General features: G+C 37.0%; 1 pseudogene; it reads right to left on the bottom strand.

The window, feature by feature from the left end:
- Nucleotides 1-7,186, bottom strand: part of LOC101585133 — a 125,932-nt pseudogene extending 118,746 nt beyond the window's left edge.
- Nucleotides 7,187-10,146: the final 2,960 nt, after the last annotated feature.

Here is a 10,146-nt window from a genome sequence, read left to right as displayed (position 1 = left end):
TTTCACTGGCTGGCCAAACATTAGAAGTTATGGAAGCATTGCCTTTCTCATATACCTTAGTTTCTACCCATTCCTAAGCTTGTACTGCCCACACAAATCCACCCTGGGCTTCCTTTTATTTGAGAACAGATGGTTTGAAGGCCAGAGGTCTGCTGTGATTGCTATGGTGACAACTAAACATCTTCAAATTTTATTACACGCTCAATGCCTGTTATATAATACACTCCTCAGTGTCACAACAGTGTGCAGTTTCCATGAGGATGATCAGAAAAAAAAAAAAAAAAAAAGAAACCTATAAAAAAGTGAAAAAGAGATGCCACCTGAACTCTGGAAAAAATTTTGAGCAATCTCAGAAAAGACATGTGTATTTTTGTTCTTAGCTTAACATTCCTCTTCTTTTTTTTCCCCTGTGTCTATCACTGCCTAACACCAAAGGCTGAGAAGTTGATTGGCAAGCTTATCTCTTGTTATTATTCTTGGTCAATAAAAAGTCTTTTCCTTGCATTGTCCTTGCAGGGTCTTGTTACTGGTTGATACACGTGTGTAGCTCATCTTAATTCTTTACACTTTCTCTTCCCTTCCTCTTTCCTTTCCATCTCTTGGTCCCACTCACATTTGCGGAGGATCTATTTACCAGTTTCCTATTTTCTGTCTTTTATTTTCCTTTTTGAATTATTTGTACAGGGGCTAGGGAGATAGCTTAGTGGAATAAGTGCTTGCCTGGCAAGCACAAGATCCTGAGTTCAATTCCTGGTACCGTAAAAAAAAAAAATGTACAATTGGTTTTAATGTAAAAATAGCATATAATATTTAAGCTCTTCTGTGATATAGTTCATGTAATATCATTGTTTCTGGGATTCTGATATGGATCACAACAATACTTGTTATTTAAGATAAGTGCTGGCTAGTGAAATGGCTAAATAACTAGTACTACTTTTTGTTTATGGACAACAATGCCTACAGTACCAGTAATATCAAGGTAATTAATATGCATCAGAGAAATTCACATTTTATCATTCCTTCCAAAATCTTCTCAAGCTATCTATTAATAAAATGAAACATATAAGCAACAATAATTACATTCCAGATCTCAAAAACTCAGAGCTACTTACGTTCACTTACATGCATAATTGTATTATGAATAAAACTTCATGCAAATTATTTCCCAAGCTAGCATTTTGTGGAAAGTAGAAAATATAAAGAAAATAGAATTAACTTCCATGACCAATAAAAATGAACATCAGTATATTCAAATATGTCCAGGTTTCTCAATTTTATGTAATTATAATTTACATTAAAAATCCAACTGTTTCATGCTAAGAAACTTTTAGAATATTTTCACCATAAATACATGTTGAAATTTTGAAAGCATAGACATGTTTAATCTAGTTTTTCAAACTCAATTACTTTTAAGTAACAATTTGGTGGTGTTGAATGCTGTATTTGATCATATAGCAATATAACTGCATACTTATTTTTCATCTGTTTTAAGGAATATTGTTAATGTACTTCAATGTGATGTTCAATTTTACTTGTGGGATTTGATACATTAATTTAAATAGCTTAATCTCACTTCTATTAACCTTATTCTACTGAGCCATCTCCCTGGTCCTTGTCTGCTTCTTTGTATACAGAGGTCTGCTCCTGCTTTTCTGTCTATCTTTTCTGTTAATTTTTATCAAATCATATTTTGGCTTGTCTTATATTAAATAAATCTTGTGGTATTTAACTTGCAATAATATTGCATTGTGTGCATACAGTCCATTATTTTACCTGTTAATTTGTTGGCTGACATCTAGACTGGCCACACATGTTACCTACTCTGTTAGTGCTATAAATATTGATATACATAGCCATTACACAGTATGTCGATATATCAAAATTCCTTGGTATTTACCCCATTAGTGTATATCAGTTTTCTTTCCTTATATCATTTGAAATATTTATTTTAGGGCTGGCCAGATAGCTCAGCAGACTAAAGAGCCTGCTTAGGCAGAGCACAGTGGCTGGAATTCGATCCTCAGTGTGCTGTGTGAGTTCCCAGCACTTGGGAGGTTGAAAACAGGAAAATCACTACAAGACTGATCTGTGTAGTAAGATCCTGTAGTCACTGTCCTAAATACACACACACACACACACACACACACACACACACACACATATATATATATATATATATATATATATGTATATATATATATATAAATTTACTTCTTCTTTAGGTATTTGGAGTAATAGTGATACACCTGTTTTCAGCCTCTGAAGCACTGAGATTACATGCCACCACACCCAATCTCAATCAGTGTCTCATCATGCCCTGGGGGCGTGGTGGGCACAGCACGTCAGGGATCAAACCCCTGTCACTGTGTTATGTCTATGCAGACGCTTTAGTCTGCTGGCGCTAAAATATTTATTTTAAATTAAAGAAAAAACAAAGCTCTGTGACCTTTACTGTAATTTTGGGAGTTAGTTGCATCCCCAAAGCCTGAATGATCTAAGAGGATAATGAAACAAGTCATGCTTTGACTCCGTTTCAGATTTGCATTTATTCTAGCAGCCCGCTAGAGTTCATTTCACTCTGCTGAATTTCAAAGTACATTTTTTATTAATTTTATTGAGAAAATTGCAGTGAGACAGTTTTAAAACAGGTTTTTAGGAGAGTTACAATTAATATATTGTATATTGTTGTCTTTGTAGCAGTCATTCATAGCTCAAGATGTTCACATGATAGCCTGTCTAAACACTATTAGTACAAATCTTTCTTCTTATTGAATTAAGAGAAAGTGGCTATATATCTATACTAACAAATTTTTATATACAGATACAAAATGGTCCTTCATTTATATCTCCTTTTTATGTTTAGTTTTGTCAGAGATGGGTATTCCGTTGCCATCCAAATATTATAAATGCATGAATTCAGAAAAATATTCCAATATAGTCCAGTAGTCCACAATAGTAGTGGGTTATCCACAGGACTGGCAATATCTGAATCTGTTGACTTGAGCCTTCCACAGCTCAGCACACTAACATGACTTCACTTTTCATACGTAATTTCTATACTTTTCTGCTGGATGGATAAGACCAAGATGAAGCAAGACTTATATATCAAGAAATGTAACTTTTGTATCTGAAGAGGTCAGTAAAATCCTTTCAGGACTTATTACTAAACCCTGTACCACACTTTGTAGATCCTTTGTCAGTGTCAGCCATGTGGATGTGTCATGGCCATTGCTTGACCAATTTGCTCTCTGTGAGAGCCTAAGAGAATATTTTCTCTCTTTGTGAATCTCTTTAGGCACACACAACATCATCATTGCATTCATAGTTAATGAATGAATTTTTGCTTTCAAGAGATAAGTCAGATTAATACAGATTTAATATATTTAGGATAAATTAGGCAGGTTATTGATGAAACACGATAGATAAACAGCTAATAAAATGAGGCAGAGGTAACTCAGCACAGACATCACATGCGCTTAGTCCTCCATAGTCATCAGCATGACCTCCACCAGCAGTACTTTGTCAGTCACAGCATCTCATATTTATTTTTACTTCATAATATTGGCTGCCAAAGCTGGCCATGAAGGCTGCTTCCTACTATTTCTGCTTTAACATTCGTTTCCTAAAATTTTGTTTTCTGTAACAGGCCTGACCTTCATTTTTGCATATTTTAAGCAACACTTTGTAACCATATCTTAGGCAATATTTTAATTCTCAAATTTAAGTTTCTCTTGCAAATTTCCATAGGAAAAAATAATACACAAAAAACTATCACCCCAACAGTATTGTCTTTATCTTTTCAAAACCATAGCTGAATGAAACGTCCACTAAGGGAATAGCATTAATATTTGCATTGCTAATAAAATCCCTTAGTTTGATTCAAAATTCTTTTCACAGAAATTGTTTCTGGGTGTCCCCCTCTGAGGAACACACACACACACACACACACACACACACACACACACAAAGAGGCTCATAGCAAAACACAGCAAATTCCAATGCTGTTACTCAGACTAAGAATTGTCAAATCTTTCCTTTGTATTTTGATTTTCTTTTATGAAATCCAAATGTACCTATGTCTACCGTATTACAACATGATCAGTAGTGATTGTTTATTGGGATTTGAGGTCAGGATAGGAGGAAAAATATTAGAGAAAATATCTGTATTGAAGACTAGCCAAGTCTGAACTTGAATGCCACAAACTAGTTTAAACAGAAAGGTTATTGTGTTAAAACAAGATCTGGATCCTTCCTGCACATCAGGAGCTGCCCTGAATCTTTATTTTTGACTCAATTCATGTGGTATGGAAACTCCTCCACACATTTTTCTGGTTTCTGCTTTCTCAATCTCCTCAAGTATTCCTATAAAAAATATTTCTATTCTTCCATTCTGTTGTCTCTTTACCTACTATTCTTTTCTTACTAAAATATGACTGGTAAGTGGTAACTGATTCATTAGTATACTTATATCACCACATTAATATTATATTATATTTACTTTCCAAATCTTTCAAAGAATTCCCTGGACAAAAATCAATCTACTGTGCCAAGTCATAAATTGCACTGGACAATGTTAAATTGTCAAGAAAGATTTTATTCAAGACTATTTCAATAGAGGGAAGATATCAGAACCAAGTTTTGCTCAATTTTGAGGCAAGAAAATGTTGGTGCTATGGTTTATGTCTAGCTGTCCCCGAAAAGCTTCAAATAAGTCATGGGGCAGACTTCTAGAGTTTGTGATTCACTCATGAATCCACTGGGATTATGGGTGTGAGTACTGCTGAGATTATGGGTGTGAGTACTACACCCAGCCTGGGGCTGAGAGCCTGAATGCAAAAGGAAGGCTTGTTCTCCATAGCATTTGTTGCTGTTAATCCTCCCACTTGTTCTTGCTCTCTATTCTTTGCCATCACCATGAAAGGTTGCCCTCTACCATGTGCTGCTTTGCCTTAGATCCAGCTGAGTATGAACTGAAACCTCCAGTAACTGTGACCTAATTAAATCTTTCCTTCCCAGGGGCCTGCCCCTTAGCTCAGTTCTGTAAGTGGCTGCTTCAACAAAGCAGTCAGGCTCAGGTTGCTGTGGTTCAATCCCCACAACTCAAACCAGCCAAACCAACCCTGAAGGCATTTGGAGAAAAATAAAATCTTTCCTTCCCTAATTTTGAGAGTTGGGTATTTTTCCTGGCAAGGAGAGAACAGTAACTGAGACAGTGGGATATTTCTGAGGGCTGGAGTGGTTAATATACATGTCCTGGGGAATGTTATGAGGGATACTGGTGAAGAAGATGTGCAGAACACACTGCATTGTCTTAAATTTGGAAGAATTTTATCTGTGTTTAAGTACCAGCATTTTCTAAGTGGTACCCATCAAAGTCAGGTGCTAGTCGGAAAATCCTCCACACAATAGCTAAGGTAGTTTCTTTGGTAATGATTTTGGGCGTATGAGGAACTATTTTCCTTGATGATTACATTTCAGTTGTAAAACAGACAGGAGGCTTATAAAGTTTTTCATATGTAATAAAAGAGAAGGGAAATTGTTATATTTAAAAAATTTAAGATTTTCCTGATTTTATTTTTTGTTATGACATGTTTTTGGTACATGACAATTCTCTGTGAGGAGTTTTATACGTGTACATGACAAGTCATAAGTATTTTTCAATTCCTTCCCCCTTTTTAGGAGGGGTACTGGGTACTAACTCAGGACCTTGAACTTACCAGGGAAGCACTTATACTAACTTTTCAACTTTTAGTCCCTTAATTATGAGTTTTCTTAAAAAAAATACCATTAGAAAACTGAGTTCTAGGCCTAACGTCAGGAAGGAGACTGCCTAAAATTTATTCTGCCTAAAGGAAATGTTAAAGTGCAACAGTTCAGAAAACTTCATGAAAAGGAGTATATCAATCTCTATCTTCCTTGCTTGCTTTATTGTTTTTTTTATTATACTTTGCCCCACTCTTTTTCTGTCGATTTTACTGTTAAAAAAGACTGATACCCATGTTGTTTGATAATAAAATCCATTAGCAGATGTAGTAGGACTGAACACAAAATGAATCATTTGCTTCTAGAAAGCCTTCTGAGAGACTCATTAGACTGATGCTTTGTGTAACTGTTACAAACTGTAAGGTACAATGCTTACTATAATTTCTGGACAGAAACATCTCTTTTTTGTGCAGTAGAAAATGAGGGTGATAGCTTTAAGACATTTTGAATTTTCTTTCTTTTTTTTCTTAGAAATTGTTTTATTTTTCAACAGCCTCATTCCCATTTTGCTGAAGCGTCTGCAGAACAGCTGAAGACCACTCGGTGGTGGTTCCTACCCACTCAGTGGCCTGCGCGGTGGGGGCTGCAGACTAATCTTCTGTGGCCGGCTGTGCACTCCACTCTTCAGTAGGAAATTGCTGATTGGGCACAAAGGGCACCTGCACAACTTCAGACCAGTCTGCGACCTCAGGCTGAACAGCAGTGAACTCTGGAGCTGGTGCAATCCATTCCCCCTGAAATTCCTCCTTGGTCACAGCCTTTTCAGCAGCAGCCTGGTTTTCTTTATCAATCTTTTCAGGATCCCGGTAGAAATAGAGGTCAGGCACGACTTCCCATGGGTGTTCATGGGAGATGGTTCCACGCATGCGCAGCACTTGCCAGGCCAGCATACACCACATCAGACCCACACAGTGAGCTCCCTTACTGTTGCACTGGATGGCAGTGTCCATCTAGCGCAGAGGAGAATCTGTGTTGCACAGAGCAACGGTTGGCAGATTGACATAAGACGCCTCTATTGGGGGCTGGTGGTCTGCCCTGGGGTCAGTAACCACCAGAAGACGTGGCTCTCGGCAGGCTGCCTGGATCTGGTTAGTGAACATTCCAGGAGTGAAGCGGGCAGCAATAGGAGTAGCTCCAGTGGCAGCAGCAAACTTCAGCACAGCCCGCTGGCCGGAGCTCCTGGAGGATATGACGCTGACGTCAGCAGGGTTTTCAATGGCCACTATGGCTCGAGCTGCCAGTAGGAGCTTCTCCCAGGTACGCTTCAGATTTATAATGTAGATTCCATCACTTTTTCTTTTATAGATATACTGTTCCTTCTGGAAATCCAGGTTGGTGCCACCTAAGTGGGTTCCTGCAGCAAAGAACTTGAGGACATCCTCCTTCTTCATTTGCAGGACATCAAGGGCTCTGGACATTGTGAAGTTTCCATCTAAATTACAATGGGAATCAGGAACAACACCATATGGACCCTGCCAGGGAGCACGGAAAGGACATTTTGAATTTTCTAAAGTAAGTTTTAGCAAGATAAATCATTTTCTTAAGGTAGGAAGGAAGGAATAAAAAAAGAAAATTGAAAAAAACACATTCCATCTCACCCCAGAAAAAATGGTAATTACCAGGAAATTAACCCATAACAAATGCTGGCAGGGCTGCTAAGAGAAGGGAGCTCTGCTCCTACGCTAGTGGGCATGCAACACCTGTGGCTCTTTAGATTTCACTTAGAATTTTTATAAACAACACCCATAGGTCCACTCAGGAAGATTGCAAGGTGTAGCGATGTGTAGCAGGAAGGTAATTATTGCTCAATCCCTGGCGATGACAGGAAAGAGACAGAGGTTTCTCTGAGCAAGGGATGCAGGGCCAGAGCTTGTTGGGCAATAAAGAGCCACAGCACCACACAACACGGGCTTGTGGCCTTTGCAGATGGACCTTTGTACCCACTCTTGATTTTCACCCGAACCTGATTCCAAACTTGAGATACAACATGGGAAATGACACAATTGTCACAGACAGAAGTTGTTTAATGAAAAGGCATCCATATGCAATTTCATAATGCTGATGGCATCTTTATGCTGTTCAGTTGAATCCCAGCAAGATTTCTCCTCCCCTAAATTGCTTCAGATATGGTTATATTTATTGTGCATTACAATATTCTGAATTACTTTTCCTGTTTCATCTTTCTTTTCCTTAATCATCTGGTGCCTCATCCCAGGCTGTGGCAATTTGGAAGATTTTCTGTTTCAACAGTGGGTATTACATTTATGCACTTTTAGGGTCTGCTCTTGAGAAGATGCACTGACTCTAGTTTTTCATCACTCATTCATTCAACACAATCTTCTTGTGATTCTAAGATGGATGTAGCTTTTGGCTAGGTGGGGAGGACATACAAGCACAGGTCTGACCTCTCCTCTCTGCTGAGATGTCCAAGGTGTAAAGAGGTAGTGATTTATGAACATTATGTATTTTATCATGTGCCCAACAATAACAATATTTACATGTTTCTGTCTCTTTTATATCATTGTCATATATTTATAATTTATATAAAGTACTGGACATAGCTATTAACTGGAAGGAAGCTACCTTGTGACTGGCACCATCAATTTGTTCACACCTACTGAAATCATTAGTGGTTGGATTGCTTTATTAAAATGACCGTGCCTTGCTTGAAAACTAGATACAGCACTTTAAATCAATGTATTGGAATTTTCTGACCATTTACTTCATAATAAAAACCTACACCAACTATAAAATTTATATAGATAGATCATAGATAGATAGAGCTAGAGATAGAGCTAGAGACAGAGATATAGACAAATATAGAGATAGAGATAGTGTGAGTTAAGGAAAGTTTTCTATTTTTTTCCTGAAAGTTTTCTGATTTCAGATTTTTTTCCTATGGTGTTCGTCCATTCAATCATTTGGAATATAATAAGAGACATGGTTACAATCGCATCCTTTTTCATGTAAACTTCCAGGTTTTCCAAACACTATTTAATTTTATTTCTTAAAATATAGTATATAAACCTTTCTGCATTATATATTATTGGCATTGATGTCAAAGATCAGTTGACATATATGTGTGCATTTATTTCAGGGTAGTCTATGCTGTTTCAGTGTTTGTATACCTGTTTTTATACGAACATCCTGCTGTTTGATAATACAGCCTGAAATCCAGGAGTATGTGACTTTTGTTTTTGCTCCAAAATACTTCTCAATTTCAAGGTTGGAGTTAAATTTGTAGAGCAAAATATAAGGTAGAGATTTCCCTTTTGACAGGTGTTCATCTTCCTGTTGCCAATATAATTTCTTGATTTGGATACAGAATTAGAAGCAGATTGGATGCGTGTACTCTCTGCCAATTCCTATGCTCTATCCCTTTCCTCTTTCTGTATTCATTATCTTCTATCTTCTCTCTTCTATGTCTCCTTCCTTTTTGCTCTTCAAATCTCTAAAATTAAATGCCACCTTCTCTGAGAGCCTGACCCAACATGCTCTGGCAAAATTTTATAAATAGACACCAAATTTACTGTGAAATTGTACCAAGGTTCAAAATGATTTCTTTTATACATTTGTTTATAAACGTCTTCCTCCAGTAAAAGCCAAATGCATGAAAGCTAGGATTCTGTCTTTTCAATGCTTGTAGATCTATCTTTACCCTGAAACCTAGTATATATTTGACGTTCATAAGTATTTGATTAATGAATAGCTGAGTAAGTAAGTCATCTATCTATTTTGTTTCCCCCAGATTCATTGTGGGTATAAGCACACATACTTATAAACTGCTCTTCAATGGATAATAAAGTCTAAAAGCTGAGTTCTCAGAAGCAATACAGAGAAGTGGATAAGGGAAGCATTTTACTGCCAGTTATCCATGGGTTATATTGCCAGCTGTCATTTCTTGTGAATGAGCACAGGACAGTTATTTCATCTTTATAATTCTAATTTTACATATGTGTAAAATTAGGATAATTAAACACTATTATCCACAGTGGAATGTTACATGGAATAAATGTTACAGTACAAATAAAGTAGTTAGTTGTTCAATAAAGATTTAATTATGCTACTAGTTATATTTAAAAATTTAATACCTGTTGGTTCCCAGGACATTTATAACTGAAAACATGGTTGGTTGAATCCAAGAGTAATAGGATGGTGGAAGAAAGCAAGGACCAGGCCTTAATGTGACAAGAACATTAATGATCATTTTACATTCTTACCCTGGTCAGTGGTTGCCTCTGAAGACTGCATTTTTAATTAGTTTGGGGAGGTATTTGTCCCCAGAAAGCAGTGGGATGCTTTTTCAACTTTGGATACTAGATGTCTTTTGACTATAAATACGGGGTGTTCTCACTCATTAATTATGGGTTTAATAATCACTCT

Source organism: Octodon degus, unplaced genomic scaffold (genome assembly GCF_000260255.1).
Source record: "Octodon degus isolate 3935 unplaced genomic scaffold, OctDeg1.0 scaffold00154, whole genome shotgun sequence".
Taxonomy (NCBI): Eukaryota; Metazoa; Chordata; class Mammalia; order Rodentia; family Octodontidae; genus Octodon; species Octodon degus.
The sequence above is the reverse complement of the archived record's forward strand: the minus strand, read 5'-3'. Positions and strand labels throughout refer to the sequence as shown.